General features: G+C 39.4%; 1 non-coding gene across 1 annotated transcript; it reads left to right on the forward strand.

Moving 5' to 3' along the window:
- Nucleotides 1–1,827: 1,827 nt before the first annotated feature.
- On the forward strand, nucleotides 1,828–1,930 carry LOC142214749 (U6 spliceosomal RNA). Its single transcript, XR_012717313.1, has one exon. It is a non-coding gene; the product is annotated as a U6 spliceosomal RNA (small nuclear RNA).
- Nucleotides 1,931–18,248: the final 16,318 nt, after the last annotated feature.

Here is an 18,248-nt window from a genome sequence, read left to right on the forward strand (position 1 = left end):
CACCATGAATTTGCCCAAACTCTGCTGGTTAGAGGCTCAATCCACCCTGATTTTCAAAACAAATGTTGGTGCCAACCTCAACTTACTACAAGGGCCAAATTCACTGCTGGTGACAAGCTCTCCTCACTGCAAGTGCCAAATACACATGTTTCAAGGTGTTTTCCTACTGTCAGAGAGGTGGTATTGAGTGTGTAAAGTGTGTAGTTGTTAGGCTGTGATGTTGGGGTAATAGAGGGTCTTTGGTGTGTTAGATGCCCCCAGACATGCTTCCCCTGCTGTCCCAGTGTCATTCCAGAGGTGTTGGCATCATTTCCTGGGGTGTCATAGTGGACTTGGTGACCCTCCAGACACGGATTTGGGTTTCCCCCTTAACGAGTATCTGTTCCCCATAGACTATAATGGGGTTCGAAACCCGTTCGAACACACGAACATTGAGCGGCTGTTCGAATCGAATTTCGAACCTCGAACATTTTAGTGTTCGCTCATCTCTAATGATTTCTTAAAGGCCATAAAGACTCCTCTACTTTTAGAGACAAAGTGGGAGTATAAATTGTGTAGGAATTAGGGGAGATTAACCCTGACAGTGTCCTTTTCTAAGAGGTGTGATTTTGTACAAAAAAAAAAAAAACACAGGAAAATAGTTTTGCCTCTGACAATAACCATGCTCTAAGGACTATTAAGCTTTCCACATTGCCATCTTTATAACCATTGTGTAAAGAAAAAATATGCTTCATAACCTTCCAGGGAAATGCGTGTACGATAGAGAAAATGTCACGAATAACCCATATATACCGATGAAACATCATAGAACTGTTACATGACTTTTGTTGTCCCTGAGAGCAGATGTAGTCAGGGCTAAATGTCACCTTTACTGTAGTGTAGCTGCAGACAGGTCAGTATACAAAGCAAGTTATTGGTACGGTTGAGGCAGCTGTTTAGTTTTCCGCACAGTGGCTAATAAGAGGTTTTTAATATGTTAGAAGTGGACCCTTGCAAGTGCATCCCTGGGGTCATCATTTCTCGGATTGTTAGGCCGTGGCAGTCGAAGATCCTTGTTTATGATTAAGTCATGGGCCAAACATTGAGCTAGAAAAGTTTTCATAAATTTTTGCAAATATATGAGAAGTCCCCCTGATGCAATAGTTTCAGCAATGCATCGCAACTTTATATTATTCTACCCCAATCTGTCTTCAAGGTCTGCAATTTTAGAATTTAAGCAAGCCACTTCTGAGTCTAGCTCACAATGTACATCCATGACCACATTGTGGGATTCCATGAATTTGCTCATTTTAGTTTCTTCGTGATCAAGTCTTGCACAGTTTTGTCTAAAGGTTTCAACAGACTTCTAAGATTCTCTTGTAAAGAATTGATTAGAGTCGTCAACATGGTTTACATAGAAGACTCAGCAGGAAAATTTCTCATGGAGGAAAAGGGTGAGGAATTTGGTGTGGAAATTCAGCATTGAAAAAAAGCCTCCCATTTACTTCAATGGGTTCCTTTTTCTGCTAGGAAAATGTGAAAAGCAGAGTTGCATTTTTTGCAGTTGCATCCATAGTCAAAAATGTGTCTGCAGATGCGGTGACTCTTACTCTGTTTGAGTGATAGTGGCAGCAACATGTATTCTAGAGGCCTCCCCTTAATTTTGTTACCCAGAATGTGTAAAACAAGTGGGGAAAGAAATGGTCCTCATGTTTTTTATAGGCTAGGGCCGGTTCCCCACATACAGTAGCTGTGACATTTTACAGTACCTGGAAAGTGGATGGGATTCTGGATAATCCCATCAAAATATTGCAGAAAAATATCCTCAGCTGTTATGCTGCAATTTAAAAAAAAGTTGTGTTTTTTTGCTCCCTTCGGAACGATGCAGAGAAGATTACCATGGCCCCTACGCAAGGATGACATGCAAATTTGTGAATCATTCCGTAAAAAAAAAAAAAAAAGTTGTGGTTTTGTAAATTGCCGCATGTCAATTATACCTAGCGTTTTCCGCATAGGTATAATTGAAGTTGTGCAGAGGAAAACTGTGCAGACTTTCTGTGAAAAGCACTGTGGGAAAAAAACGCATTGCGCTTCCGAAACAATGTTTCCCACATCACTTTTTGTTTGTTGTTGCCTTATTGTTAAACCCCAGGACCCTATAAAGAGTTCCCATTTCTATTTTTGCTATGGGGCCCTTCCTGTTCTATCTGCACAACTGCTGAGAAGTTTGTTGTTTCTGTATTTTATCCCCCCCCCCCACACACACACAATTATAATAATTTAGGTAAATCCCTTACAAATAACTACCATGAAAATGCTTAGCCGCACCCATAATCCGTTAAACCTATCTTTAATTGTTTTGCCATTTGCAGGTAGGTTCAGTATAAACTTCTTTTCTCCTTTGCTCAACAAATGGCTCTTTTAAGCATAACAGGCCCTTAACCCCTTCCCGCCGATGGCATTTTTTGATTTTCGTTTTTCGTTTTTGACTCCCCTCCTTCTAAACCCCATAACTTTTTTATTTCTCCGCTCCCAGAGTCATATGAGGTCTTAATTTTTGCGGGACAATTTTTTCTTCATGATGCCACCATTAATTATTCTATATAATGTACTGGGAAGCAGGAAAAAAATTCAGAATGGGGTGGATTTGAAGAAAAAATGCATTTCTGCGACTTTCTTACGGGCTTTGGTTTTACGGCGTTCACTGTGCAGCCAAAATGACATGTCCCCTGTATTCTGTGTTTCGGTACGGTTCCAGGGATACCAAATTTATATGGTTTTATTTCCATTTTGACCCCTAAAAAAAATTCCAAAACGGTGTTAAATTTTTTTTTTTCTAAAAGTCGCCATATTCCGACGGCCGTAACTTTTTTATACATAGGTGTACGGAGATGCATAGGGCGTCTTTTTTTGCGGGGCCAGGTGTACTTTTTAGTTCTACAATTTTCGGGAAATGTTATTGCTTTGATCACTTTTTATTCAAATTTTTATCAGAATTAAAACAGTGAAAAAACGGCGGTTTGGCACTTTTGACTATTTTTCCTGCTACGGCGTTTACCGAACAGGAAAAATATTTTTATAGATTTGTAGAGCGGGCGATTTCGGACGTGGGGATACCTAACATGTATATGTTTCACAGTTTTTAACTACTTTTATATTTGTTCTAGGGAAAGGGGGGTGATTTGAACTTTTAATACTTTTTATATTTTTTTATATTTTTTTTAACTTTTTTTTTTTTTTTGCATTTATTAGACCCCCTAGGGGTGTTGAACCCCAGGGGGTCTGATCACTAATGCAATGCATTACAATGCTAATGCATTGCAATGCATTGCAAAAAATCATCATCTCTTTTGCAGGCTGTATACACCAGCCTGCAAAAGAGAGAATTTGCAGACTGGCTGGGAGCCCTTAACAAGGCTCCCGGCTGTCATGGCAACGGGGTGTCGGCCCTGGAGCATGCTCCAGGAGCCGGCGATCCCTGCCAAAATGGCGGCGCCCATGCGCCGCCGGGAAGATGGCGCCTCCGGCGCCTTTGACAGCAGCGCCGGAGGGGTTAATGCCTCCGATCGGTCCGGGGACCGATCGGAGGCATGAGAGCCGGTTGTCTACTGCTTAAAGCAGTAGACACCCGGCGGCTATGACGGCCGCCCGGCTCCCGGGCGGTCGCCATAGTTACAGACCCGACACGCGCCGTACTATTACGGCGCATGTCGGGAAGGGGTTAAAATGCCGAATTTATGCATCATTTTCTGCAAGACGTACTCCATATAATCAAGGGCATGCGGGATGATGTTAAGTGATGGTCTCATTGTCTAATAGTCTTTGCCATATTTCCGAGAGCAGATCTCATTCTCCATCTGCTCTTAATCTTTCTTTGCCATGTCTTTATTTTTTGCAGAATTCTTTTATAGAATCAGGTAATATGTAAACAAAAACAGACAAATAATGGAGTTTTCTGGTCAGGTAAAACTATGACTTCATATCCATATACAGAGCATTTTAACCTCTCTTCTGATTTACATGTGCCCTCTATTTCCACTATTGAAATGGTCTTTCGAAGAAGATTGCTATCCATTCCTGTCTCTGCATGAATCCAATCAGAATGTTCTCACTTCGCTCACAATAAATCACCGGCAAAGTCTTCACATCTTTTTTTTTTTTTCTTTCTTTGGCCCACACCAGAGAAAATACTTTCCCTTCCAGTGACGGCAGAACACTCAAGTCTACTTGACTTAATGCAAAATAATACATTTCTCCTCTATTGTTAATATTCTAAATTGGGTTAAATCCTCTACTCTTGTAATTGCTGGTATATTTTACCTGCAGTCGATGTTGATGGCTGCGGCTATCTTGTGGGTATTAAAAGAGCGCACAGCTGAGGGCTCCATTCATGATTAAATGGCTCCGAGCCATGCTTTTGTAAAGATATTTGTTAAAAATCAAAGGTAGACAGCAGGGACTCATTGTTTCAGATTGAAACAAAAATTGTGGCTGGAAACTGCGGCCTCCAAAAAACGTGATTGTGTTGTATACTCGATGCGGCTATTATTGGTTTTCTTTTTTTTATCCTTAAATTTGTTAAATATATCTTATTCTACGGAACACCTTATGTCAATGAAATAATAGAATGAAGATATAGGGTTTTCCTTTTTTGTTTTTGGAAATGACAGAGACATTAAATAAGATTGAAGCTTCGGGCTATTTGCATTCATCATGTTAAGAGTGCCCAGACGCTGTATTATCAGTTTAACCACATAACAGAACAACACACTGCTCATTCCATTTGTAATCTTACCATTATATTCTATTTTTCTTTCAGCACCATGACTGCAGAATTGATAATATGTTAAGAATATATTTGAAGAATGTCGATTAGCAAAATAAAGATACTGTATTGAAGACTGGGCTAGAAATTGTGTAATCTCAGGTCAAAAGGCTAACAACACTTAAAGGGATTCTATCATTAGGAATAGCCTTAAGAAAGGCTATTCTTCTCTTACCTTTATTATTCTGATCCGCACTGCCGTTCCTGAGAAATATCTTCTTTCTTCCATATGTAAATGAGTTTTCAAAGAGCACTGGGGCGTGCCCTTTACTCTCTGAAAACTTACCAGCAACGCTTTCATCTTCTCCAGATCACTAGAGATGAGTGAGTAGTATTCCAAATACTCGTACTAGATTGAACACTACTAGCTGTTCCAAGTTTAAGGTTCGATGCAGAACCAGCGTTGATTGGCAGAATGCTATACATTCTGCCAATCAACACTGGTTCTTCTCTTACCTTTAGAAGTCTTCTCCGTGCAGCATCCCCGCTGCGTGTTTCGGGTGGAATTCACTCTCAATGCCCTCGCATGCACAGTCGGCTCTGCTCAGGCGCCAGGCCGGGCAGAGCAGACTGCGCATGTCTGCTCATGACCGCGCATGCGCAGTTGGCTCTGCCTAGGCCCCGATGCCTAGGCAGAGTGAATTCCAGCCGGAAGAAGATGCCGGGACGCTGCGCCGGGAGAAGACTTCAAGGAGAATCCATCCCGACCCTCACTCGTGGACTTGGTAAGTATAATTTTATCTAATTTTGCGTACCCCTGAAATGAGCATTTCCCCCCATAGACTATAATGGGGTTCGAAATCCGTTCGAACAGTCGAATGGATAGTAGTAAAAATAAGAGTCATACAGGTAGTTGTTGTCCTGGTACCTAAAGAGTCCCAGCAGACCAGTATTATAAATGGCAGTGGGAGCTGTTACAGATTTTTCATTGAGACCGCCAGGTTCCAGTTACTCCACTGGTATAAGTTCATTACTAATAAATATTCATTCATCTATTGTGTACAGTATTAGGCTAAGGGTCCATGTTGCAGAAATTCAGCTTTTTTGCTGTTGCAGATTTTGCTGCATTTTTTATTAAACCAAACCTATTAGTGGCTACAGAAGGAAAGAGATGTATCTAGGACACATTTATACTTTTCATTTCTACTTAATCCACCCCTGTCTTTGATTTTAAAAAAAACTGTGAAAAAAGCAGCTTTTCTGCAACCTTCACCTAGCACATAAATCCCAGTGGTGCCATTTTATTGTGATCTGATGCTCCAACACCAAGATATTAAGCTTTTTATAAATCTGCAAATGATTCCTCATGTGCTACTTGGGGCTCTCCCAATCCTACTTGGAGGATTCTCCATATTCCCTGGAGACTTGAATCTAAGGAATTGCCCTAAGTAACAACTTAGGGACTCTTTAGTGTATGTTCCAAGTCAAGATTCAGGCCTTCTGCCAACCCTTACACATAAAAGATGTCTCAAAGCACTTACATTGTGTTAATTTCCATTATAACGCAGAATCTAGGCTACTCCATTATTTTCTTTATAGTTTTCACAAGGCTTAGGTATCTTTATATATTAAATAGATAACTGCAGTACATAGATATAACCAGACTCAACCCTAATGGAATTCAATATGCAGCATCCTCTAACAATACTCATAAAGACAGTTAATGCAGCAAATTACATATAACTTGAGATATCGTTTTGTAGAAATAGGATTTCATCATTCCTACTTTTACAACCAAGAAAAACTAGATATGAAAATTTCTATAAAGTTTGGTCAAGTTATTACGCTCTTTAATCTGTGTGAAAGTCAGGTACGTCTAATACAAATATAAAAGGTCTTTGAAAAGACATTAGAAGAATAAATAGCATTTTTATATACAATAACTGCATGTTACATGTTATACGGAAAATGCCTTTTTAAAATGCGTACAGATGTGTGCACTCTTATCTTAGCTCAATTTTGGTTAGCAACTTAGAAATCTATTCAATATAAAACTTCTAACAAAGCCCTTGATAGACTGCAATTCATTAACCCAAACACAAAATGAAGGTGGGCGCTGCATATAAAAGAGAGTGCTGCAAGTTCAACCCTGGCAAAGTTACACATGGGTATCTTAACCTCTGACAGCTGCTGACACAGATCATTGTATCCCTTTACTATTACATTCTTTGGACACTTTATATCGGTTATCTCTATATAGGATATTTATATTTTTTGGATTTGCTTCACATGATTTTGTTTGCTTGTGAGTGATTCATCATAGGGTAAGTTGACATGGTGGAATTTTTGTGGCAGAATCCACAGCAAAAAATAAATAAATCTGCCTCCCATGTATTTCAGTGGTGGACGGACACTACTACATCTACTCATGGAAAATAGAAGCATTCATCTCAATCTTTGGACATATTCTGCATTAGGGCTAGTTCACACGGGGCAAGAGGGGGTGGATTTTGACGCGGAATCCACCTCAAAATCTGCGGTCTCTGTAGCCCGCTAGTGTTCTTTTTTCCGCTAGTGGTTTGTTTCCGCTCGCTGAAAAAAGAAGAGAGCTGCCCTTTCTTCAGGCATATGTCTTGTGACAGCATCCTCCGGACTAGGCCCATTCATTTGGGCCTAATCCAGAGTGGAAAGCCACAACGGAATGCCGGAGCACTGCACCGGCATCCTGTTGTGGCAGCCACGACGGAATGTGTTCTCACGGAACCCCGTGGATACTAGCCCTAAACCTTTCATTGAAGGAAAATTTCTATGGTGGATTTTTCATGGTCTCTGCGGACTTTCTCTCAGCGTTAATGCCACACTTCACTTCATGTATTATATAATTATTGTGCATGTCTTATCATTATTAAGCAGGGGAATTTTTATTATGATTAATTGTGAAAAATTAATATTGTGATGCAGGCATTATTTTATCTCCACATCAAGTGATCAGTCACCTACCAGTTAAAGAATGTCTTTTTTTTTTTTTTTTTTTTTTTTTTATGGTCTCTATTATATTAGTTTTTTTTTATTATTATTTATTTATTTTATGATACTGGTGCGTAATAATTTGGTTGTGCTATCCCTTTTCTTTGTATATAATAGACTGTAATTCACAAAGCAACCACTGGGTGACCAGGCCTTGGCACATATAGACTATTGCTTTGTAACATAATGTTGTGATATCATGTTGTTTTCAAAGCTGTTCATCCTGTAAGAAATTTTGCTACAAATTAATTTGGACAGGAGACCTGAGTTTGAATCAGGACAAGGAGACCTGGGCTTTAAGGCAATAAAAAGTTCCTACCTAAAGTACAGCACAAATTTATTTTGTTCAATCCCACTGTATATCCTGGTAGGTTATCCCAGATCGCTGTATTAGATATTAATAAATGACACAAGAATGATTCATCACTTTGGATAATGTCCACATGGCCATATATCCAATAAATGCCTATTTTTTGAATAGGTAGGATGTAATAGTGCTTGAAATAGCTACCAAAGGAGAATCACAAGACCATGTATATATTCTTCCTGTAATATCAGCGGTAGGGGGCTCGGCAGCTGAGCCCCCCAATAGCAGATATTTGGAACATTTATATATTTTGAAAATGACTTGTTCAGTTTAAGGCTGTTACATATATGTCTAATTTGGTTGAGGACTCCAATTTCTCATAATCAATTTAGTACAATATCACAAAAATATTACAAGTTGCTAATACAACCCCTGAGAAGGTGCACGATGTGGCCCCTGGAGGCTGGCTCATAGACACAATTAGAATTGATAGCATGTCATCTTGTGATAGATTATTGCAAAAACCTGAACTTCTTTTGACACACTTTTAGACATGTACAGTCAAGAGGAAAGGTAATGAAGGACACATTTGTAGGTCAGTTGAACACTAGAGAGTCATGTACTGTTAGATCAAAATTTACAGATATAAATGGAGTTCCCTGCTGTTTTTTACTACTGAGATGCATGGGCTCCTTGTTCAGCTATATATTTCTCCATTGGGTGCCATATAATAGAAATATGTCATTCTACAGGCAATGCTGAGACAAGAAATAGAGCACGTGCAGGTATGTGCACTAGAGATGAGCGAGTAGTATTCGATCGAGTAGGTATTCAATCGATTACTACGGTATTCGAGATACTCGTACTCGATCGAGTACCACTCGCTGTTCGAATGTAAAAGTTTGATGCAGAACCAGCATTGATTGGCTGAATGCTATACAGTCGGACAATCACTGCTGGTTCTTCTCTTACCTTTAGAAGTCTTCTCCGTGCAGCTTCCCTGCGGCATCTTCCGGCTCTGAATTCACTCTGCCAGGCATCGGGCCTGGGCAGAGCCGACTGCGCATGTCCGCTTGTAGTGCGGGCATGTGCAGTCGGCTCTGCCCAGGCCCGATGCCTGGCAGAGTGAATGAAATGCTGGAAGACGCCGCGGGGACCCTGCAAGGAGAAGACTGCACGGAGGATCCAAATAAAATATCTGTACAAAATGTGTCTTAAACTATAGCATGCAGACATAAGACGCTTTCTATGTCTTTGGAAGCTTCTTAACAAGATTTGTAAGGTTAACCGACCATTTACGTGCACAATATTTTTTGCAGATATTCAGAAAATGATGAATATTTAAATGTTAGTCTTTTTACACAATCTCTGCAGGATTGTGATACCAGGTTAACTTCAGATTAAAACAGTAATGTAAAATATTAAAAGGGATTGAAATAGAAATCACAAGATTAATATTTTATCAAGCAATTTACAAATCTGCAGGCTGTTCTTAATCCTCCAAGTGAACAGTATATGATAAACAATATACAAACTATTGAACATCTGAGAAGAAGAGATACCAATCTAATCAAATTTGACAGGATTTTGATCATGTTCTCATGACAGGAGCTCAAATAAATTGGAATTCTGAGAGACACAAAATGTGAAAGGTACGAAATAGGAAAAAGATAAAGACGACAAATTTAATTCAAATAGAAACATGAATCAATATATTGAGAGATGAATTATCTTATAGATTTGAAAACAAATTAGTGCCATTAAAGTGTGCATTAATATAAAATAAAGCTGTACATACCGGATAGTACTCAACTATGAATTATTATAAAGTGGGCCTCTGGCTTTAGCTATGGCTACCAGCCACAAGAAGTAGAGCAATGCCAAACCAGCCATGGTCAAATAAATCTTGTGTTAATTTTTATCATCAAAAGAAGAAAGTGATAAATTTGTGTCCAGTATCAGACTGGACACAGTATAATTTATTCTGAGGCCAACTATATCTGCAAGCTAGTACGATCAGGCACCTATTCTCTTATTCCTAACATATCACTGACACACATGTTTTTTAGTAGTAGCTTGCTGGTTAGCACCTGTTTCTGTCCCTAATGTCCTGTCAGACCTCTAACAACAAGGATCCCCTTAGCCCTGTGACATATGAGGACATAGTAACATACCTCAGACACTGTAAGATGATTGGTGATTGGGGTCTCCACAATGACATTAAAAGGGCAGGGCCATGACGATGAAGGATATTGGTTGACGTGACCCTGGGATACATTTCAATGCATCTACAGTCTATAATAATTACCAAGGTATTCTACTCCAACATGCAACATGCTAATAAAACGCTTGAAAATCTGTAATTTACAACACAACCACCTGTTTGAGCGCTGGGGCCTGCCCCCAGTGCTGTGAGAGAACTCATTTGCATACCGACGAAAACCGGGATTTCTACAGAAAAGCGGAGTGGAGAAGACCTCTAAAAGTAGGAGAATAATAGCCTTTCTTAAGGCTATTCCTACGTGTTAGGGACAAAAAATTGAGTTTTAATGATAGGATCCCTTTAAAACTGTGTGTTACTACATAGACTATGGTTGGAAGAAGGAATGAGCAAAAAAAAAAAAAGAGAGAAAAGATAAATGTAGCTAAGTGGGAAAAATAATTGAAGAGGTAGATAAAAGATTAGGCCATGATAGAGATGGATGAAGAAGAAGAAGGAAAAGATGAAGACAAGATGAAAGATGAGTCTGAGAAGGAAAAAGAAGTAGAATAGGTAGACTATAAAGTGGAGTAGAGAAGGAAAAAAAGAAGAAAAAGGGAGTGTTAAGATGAGTTTAATAAGGAGTAAAAGTTAAAAAATTTTAGTAATTAAAAATGAATTGAATTAAGAGAAAAGAGAAAAAGGGAAAAGGCAAAGAAAAAAAGTTACAGAAAGGTAAAGAAAGATGTTTTACCAAACTGATAGCTGTAAAATATGTGTCAAGTCAATTTTTGTAAATTTCATATTTTGTAATAAATAAACATAACAACCACAATTTATCTTCAAAATTAAATGTTATATCCCAAGAAGTTCCAAGTTATCCTTATATAAAGTGACGTGACAGATTTAAAGAATTGGGCTTCATCTATAAGACCCCAACAAGACAGAGTCTTTAGGTTAAAAAATTGTTACAAGAAGAGTGTGCTATTACTATTCAGTTACTAGAAATCAAAGAGTACATATCATTCAGCTTAATGTACTTCCTTTTATATAACTCAGCTCCTTAAAGTATGCCAAGATCTCAAACTGAAAAATAAAAAATCTTTTACTTGTACTCAGTGCAGATACTCAGAGGTTTGACAGTTATTGAGACAGAGTGTTTCTGAGAGTTGCAAGTGTGAAGTGTAGTTCTTGTATTGTGTTTGATGCTGGCAGCAGTAACCCATTTGTACAGTCTTTCAGATACAGAAAAGTCTTGGATATACCTCCTTGCAGTTGAGATCGCAGTGTGCACACTGTGAGTTTGTAAGGAGGCCAAAAATGACTACTGTGTGCATAATTTAATAGACATTATTCAGACACCGTAAGGAAACATGTCTTATAAGGTCTTATTGTACAGAATTATGTATACAGCTGCTAAAATTTACACCGTATAGGTAACTCTCAAACATATGCTGGTGTTATAAGAGCTGGATGAAAAATTAAACTTATTTTTGCCTCTTGTCAGTTTGTTCATAAGTTAGATTGTGTTTACATATAGTGTAAGAGCTCATGACTATTGCTTACACAGGCAATGCATACTAAATGAGAACTTTCCACATAGATTCACTTCAATTTATTCTTCTGTACATGCATCATAATAGGTTATCCATCCATGATAAGAATAGTTAGTGTAATTACAATGCTGAGGTCACTGGGTCCTAATTCTAGGCATGAGTGTGAGTGACAGAGCGCTAGGGCAGTCCTTAGACTGGAAGGAACCCTGTACAATTTTATACATAGAGACCCATGTAATGACCAAACATAATAGTATGTGGACTTTTGCACAAGATTGTTCCATTTTTCTTGGACTTAGCTTAGGTGAAAAATAGACATGTTGGTCTGTTGAAGCGCTTATTCAGGGCATACTTATATGGCAGTGAATAATGGCCTTGTGATGGATATTTTTCAACAGCTATCATATGGTTGTTTTGTATAATTACATTATAAATCTTGACCCTCCCATCCCTCCTACCATGCAAGGAAAGAAAATAAAAAATAGAAGAGAAATAGATTGAAAACACTCTTGTAGCTTTAACGTTTCCATTGTTGGTTAAACCATCTGTCTACTCCTGTTCAAGCTATCATGCTTATTGGGCACAAAATCTCTCCATTTTCTCAAAATGGGAACATGGTTTGAGTAATTGTTTAGTGATCAACTTACATGCTTACTATAATCATTTCAGCAAGACCAGTTTTACTGATTTAGGCACCGTACAAAAGCGAACATGAGCGAACAGTAAAATGTTTGAGGTTCGATATTCGTTTCGAGTAGCCCTTCAATATTCTACTACTCGAATCGAATATCGAACCCTACTATAGTCTATGGGGGGAAAATACTCATTTCAGGGGTAGGCAACATTTGATCAAATTATACTTACCAAGTCCACGATTGAGGGTCGGACTGGATCCTCCGAGAAGTCTTCTCCTTGCAGCGTCCCCGCGGCGTCTTCTGGCTCTTCATTCACTCTGCCAGGCATCGGGTCTGGGCAGAACCGACTGCGCATGCCCGCACTACAAGCGGACATGCGCAGTCGGCTCTGCCCAGGCCCGATGCCTGGCAGAGTGAATTCAGAGCCGGAAGACGCCGCGGGGATGCTGCACGGAGAAGACTTCTAAAGGTAGGAGAAGAACCAGCGTTGATTGGCTGACTGTATAGCATTCGGCCAATCAATGCTGGTTCTGCATTGAACTTTTACATTCGAATAGCGAGTGGTACTCGATCGAGTACGAGTATTTTGAATACCGTAGTATTCGATTGAATACCTACTCGATCGAGTACTACTCTCTCATCTCTAATGGTCAATCACTTGATCCCAAAACCTATGTAATTTTGGACTTCGCCATAATAAAATGTGACTTGAGTCGACAAAAGGTGGGAGAGGGGAACAGAGGTGGAACAAGATTGGGAAGAGGGTACTGGGGAAACACCGATTAGAAGAAGGGGGCTGATGGTATAAGGAGGCTGAGCATGTGGACAATGGAAGAAGGGGAGAAAGGAGAGGTATGTAGGGGCTGGGAAGAGGTTGATAAGATGCAAGGAGGTTGTAAGGAACGTATAGAGGGAGCAAGGGTATTGGTATCTATAGATTGTGGTGAGAGTGAGTGTATAAAATGATTGGTCGCTCAGGTGTGAAGTGGACAGGCTGATGTTCAGAAGCTCATATAGCTTTGATGTAGAGGCCTTTTTTTTATAGCTGCCGAAATTACTTGACAATATCTAAACTTTTTTACCTCCAAATGGCTGTTTTAAAACTGATGAATGTCTATTGCGCTATTCACATGTCCAAACAGACAATCATAGGCCATATCAGATGTTTAGATGGCCATGTAAAATGGTCTTTCAAAAAATCAGCATATGATTAGACACATTAGTGGGAATGGCAATTTGGCAGCCAAAAACTGCTGTCACACAGTACAAAGTTATATAAGCCCTGAGTAAGCTCTTGAATAGACCAATATGTCTGTTTTCCACAGACAGTAACTAGGCTATCATGTGCATAAGACCTTAAACTGTCTTTAACCTAAAGAGTCCATATATGATGCCCTTGAGAATGCACTGCAGGTAAAGCTACTTTAGGTAAATCCCACATGAGAATTTTCCTCTGCGGACTTACTGTTCCTATTATACCAATATGGAAAATGCCAGCATTTCTGTAGGTATAATTGACATGTTGCAATTTACAAAACACATTGTTTTTTGAAATCACAGCATTTTCATTGCAGATATTTTTCTGCAATGTATGTATGGGATTAGCCAGAATTCCATTCACTTTGCAGGTACTATAAAACGTTGTGTTTCTGCAATGTGGGACCCCGGCCCTTCACTCTGGCAACATGTCCCTTTATCTATGAAAATTAGTTTTTGAGTTAAGTATAAGGCACTACTAGTATCTGTTTACTGATAATAATGCTTGTTTTTTCAGTCTTAGCTAAAACCAACTTGTTATATGTACTTTATGCAATAAATGCATTGCTCAATATCTCTCATACTTTATTGCCATCCAAAGCACAAACATTTCATCCCATAAAAAACACCTGGGATGGAAAGGATAGTAAAAAAAAAAAAAATCTGACATATTACACGGAGTCTGCAATACCTTTAAATAAGTGTAGGTATCAGGATACTTTACTGCCGTACAATAAAAGTTACATTGCTTTGAAAATAAGAATCACACCGTACAATTTATGGCTGCAATTAAAGACCATTTCCAGTGAGGTCTTAACTTGTCTATGTGTACAGGAGGTACTGTAGATGACTAATAGCAAAGGACTAGGCAAGAAGAAAGAAAAAACAATAGAATAAGAAAACCTAACCCAGAATGTTACGGAAATAGACAAAATATAGAAAAAAATATATATTTATATCGGGATTTATGTCATGCCAGCATTCCTTTTTGCCAGGGTGTTTAGCTATGAGGTCAGGCTGAAGTACAATCTACCTGGGACTGAGTAATGGTGCATTTGCTTAGCTAAGGGTCTGTCTCTTAAGAGGTTCTGGATTAGAAGGATAATATAATTTAATTTGTTACGCATAAATATAACAACATGATGGGCCGATTGCAAAACAGCAATAAATCTAAACAAGACTTACGGGAGAAAGTTAAATGGATTTCAAAGAAATAATCATTGCAACTGTGAATAAAGTAGAAATAAAATTTATATGAGCGCAATACAAGCGAATCCATAAAGAACCTCATCCTCAGGTATTGCATAAATCATTTCTTAGGATCCTATGATGAAGCCCAGGTTGTGACCAGGTCTACCATAAAATCAGAAATGAGAGGTTGGGAAAATGTCAGCGCTTTTGCATTTCTAAGTTAATATGCTAATATTGTTTATTTATCTATTTAGTCAGGTAATTATTAGCTTATCAGAGAAGGATGTCAAGCATGCCGAGAAATGTCAGGTATTATGAGGCCGGGAGGTAAAATGTTAATAGTTAATTGCACAATTAAATCAGAAAAGGGGTCATTTACTTTATAACCTAATCTACACTGCAACTGAGATAAAGTATAGCTTCTGAATTCATGTTATTTGCGTCTATCTTTATGCAATAACTTTTGTAGTTGTCACTTTGTTTTAGTGTACTATGCTATAGTTTGGACAGAGTTTTGCAATGTAAAAACAAATATATAATAAAAATATATTGATCTATAATAAAAATATTGATACTTCCTGTGGCAAGGTTTATTAAAGGGGTATTCCAATGTCCAGGATTATATTTAAACTTGTATCTTAAGTTAACTGAAGCATTTTACCCAATACATTGCTTACCCCTGGTTCACATTAGCATTTGGATTCCGTCGGGGGAGTCTGCATGAGGACTCCCTCGAACGGAATATCAACTCAACGGCAAGCGCTGTGCAGTTAAAGCACACGGACCTTATAGACTATAATGGGGTCCGTGTGCTTGGCGTGCGATCTCCGCACTACACATGTGGAGAGGAAAGTAGATTGAGAAGTACTTTCATCTCTTCATGTTCCCTGCATAGATCGCGCGCCAAACACATGGACCCCATTATAGTGTATGGGTTCCGTGCGCTTTTACATCACAGCGCTTTGCACTTGTGTTTGATATTCTGTTTCGGAGGGGGATGCCCATGTGGACTCCTCCGGACGGAATCCAAACGCTAATGTGAACGAGGGCTAAATCTGTCTTACTCTATTTGCCAGATACTGCTGATTATGTCTCCTTATTGGTTATTGTTTATCATCTAAGTTTCCTACTATCTCTGTTCTCTAGCTGCATTGACCAGGCAGCAGTCTCTTTTCTCTGGAGAGGGCTGGGTTTCTTCTCTCTCCTCTGATCCTCACTGTTAAAATGTTTTAGGGCTTTAGATGGTAACACCCCTTGAAAACACAAAATGTCTGATACAACCATTTAGTGAATTTACATAACCTATATGCTGTTGCTTTGTATGTAGAAACAAATATATTGTACTGTATAAAAATGCTATTATTCTGGTCTTCAAAGATTACCAAGGGAGTAGCCAATGTTCTTTGACTTATACTTCTTGTGCACTCTGCAAAGTGCACTTTCCTGCTGAGTCCTGATAAGGGATAGAAAAGTGAAGATCAGTGCCTCTTATCTCTGTATGTAAATGATGAAATAACAGTGTGAAGTTTAAAACTAGCACACTGTTAATCTCGGTAGCATGCTGTTGTCTACTACCAGGCTAAGCTTGCCCACCAGTCGCTGTAACGAGGAAGTGGATGAGAAGATTGAGGATAAAACTCTTAGGTCAAAACTGCACAGTCGGAAAAATGCTGTGTTTTCCAGTACCAGCAAAGTGAATGAGCACTGTATCTCCATATTTTTAATTGTACACTTGAGAAAGGGGTATACACCCTGTAATGTGTGGTGTGAGAATTTTAATAAATGAGTACTGTATTGTCATCCCTGGGTGAGCACAGTTCCTGCTACGTTGATTCCTTTGAGTTATCTTGTGGTCCGTATTCTGTCTCCAACCCACACTCTAGGGTGTTAGTGGGATACTGCTGCCTGGAACTCAGAAAGGAACCCTCTGGTTCCAATGTGATTCATGGTGATTGTGGCTATATGAACAACCCCTAAAGGTGAGAGCTTTACCTTCTCTATTTTACCATCACAACTGTTTCACACTATGAGCTGCTCGAAATTCTCTCTGTTTTTTATTTTAGCTAAATTAATGAGATCTTCTTTAATCTTAACCACTTACTGCAGAATTGTGAGAGTTTCCCCTATATATTGCTTTGCTTTTTCCACAACGTTGTTTAGCTGTGTTTCTCTAGATGGGGCCTTAGCCTTAAAGGGGTTGTCCCATCACAAGGATCCTATCTATACTGTTTGTTAATGTGAATGTAAGACTTTTCCTAAATACACTCCTTCATCAAAACTGCTTCGTTTGTCCACTATCTTACTTTATTCATTTTTTTGGGACACATCCCTTGACTTATCTGGTCATAAGTCAAGTGATGTATCTGCTGCTCTGAGGGGGGAAGGAGGAGGGGCTAAGTGCACGGGAGCAAGCCTGGAGGGGGGGGGGTAGTTTACCCTTTGGGGGGAAGGGGCCGCCAATACAGATCTGGCATCCGCTGTAATAGAGAGGCGGATGCCGGGGACGGTTAGACGCCAGCACAGATGCCAGCAACATCGCTATGCTTCTGCCCTGCATGAAGCCAGCAGCGGCAGGAGCGATGCTGCTGGCTTCATGCAGAGCAGAAGCATAGCGATGTTGCTGGCATCTGTGCTGGCATCTAACCGTCCCCGGCATCCGCCTCTCTATTACAGCGGATGCCAGGTCTGTATTCACATATGCAAAGCCAAGCGGCGAGATGTCGCTGGCCCTGTGTGCGCGCTCATAGACCAGTCTAGCCTTCACAATGCTAATACAGACCTGGCATCCGCTGTAATAGAGAGAGGCGGCTGTCGGGTCTGTATTCGCATTGTGAAGGCTAGACTGGTCTATGAGCGTGCATGCAGGGCCAGCGGCATCTCACCGCTTGGCTTTGCATATGTGACCCCGACCACCAATGACACAACAAAGCCGGAAGAAAGAAGAATTTACAGCAACAAAGACTGGTGAGTATTTGACATGGGAATGCCCCTTTAAATGTGCAAAATTAATTTTACCCCTAAATGCCTGATAGAATCATTTTGTGAATGTAGATGCTTTGCAAGTAGAAAATGGATTGATTGTATGCTATGTTTAGAAAAAAATACTATTATCTCTGGTCCTTACAGATAATTAAGGAAATAGCTATTTTTTCTTAAACATTTTTTTCAGGCTATGGGGTACTGTTTTGGTCAAAGGACTTATCCATAGAAAAAAGAAAAAAATTTGTCCACCAAGCTTTCACTAAAACATCAGAGCAAGTGATAGAAGATAAAATGTGTGGTTACAGTAAGACATTGGCAGACATTCATACATGGCAAAGAGTCAATTGAC

Source organism: Leptodactylus fuscus, chromosome 7, assembly GCF_031893055.1.
Source record: "Leptodactylus fuscus isolate aLepFus1 chromosome 7, aLepFus1.hap2, whole genome shotgun sequence".
Classification (NCBI taxonomy): Eukaryota; Metazoa; Chordata; class Amphibia; order Anura; family Leptodactylidae; genus Leptodactylus; species Leptodactylus fuscus.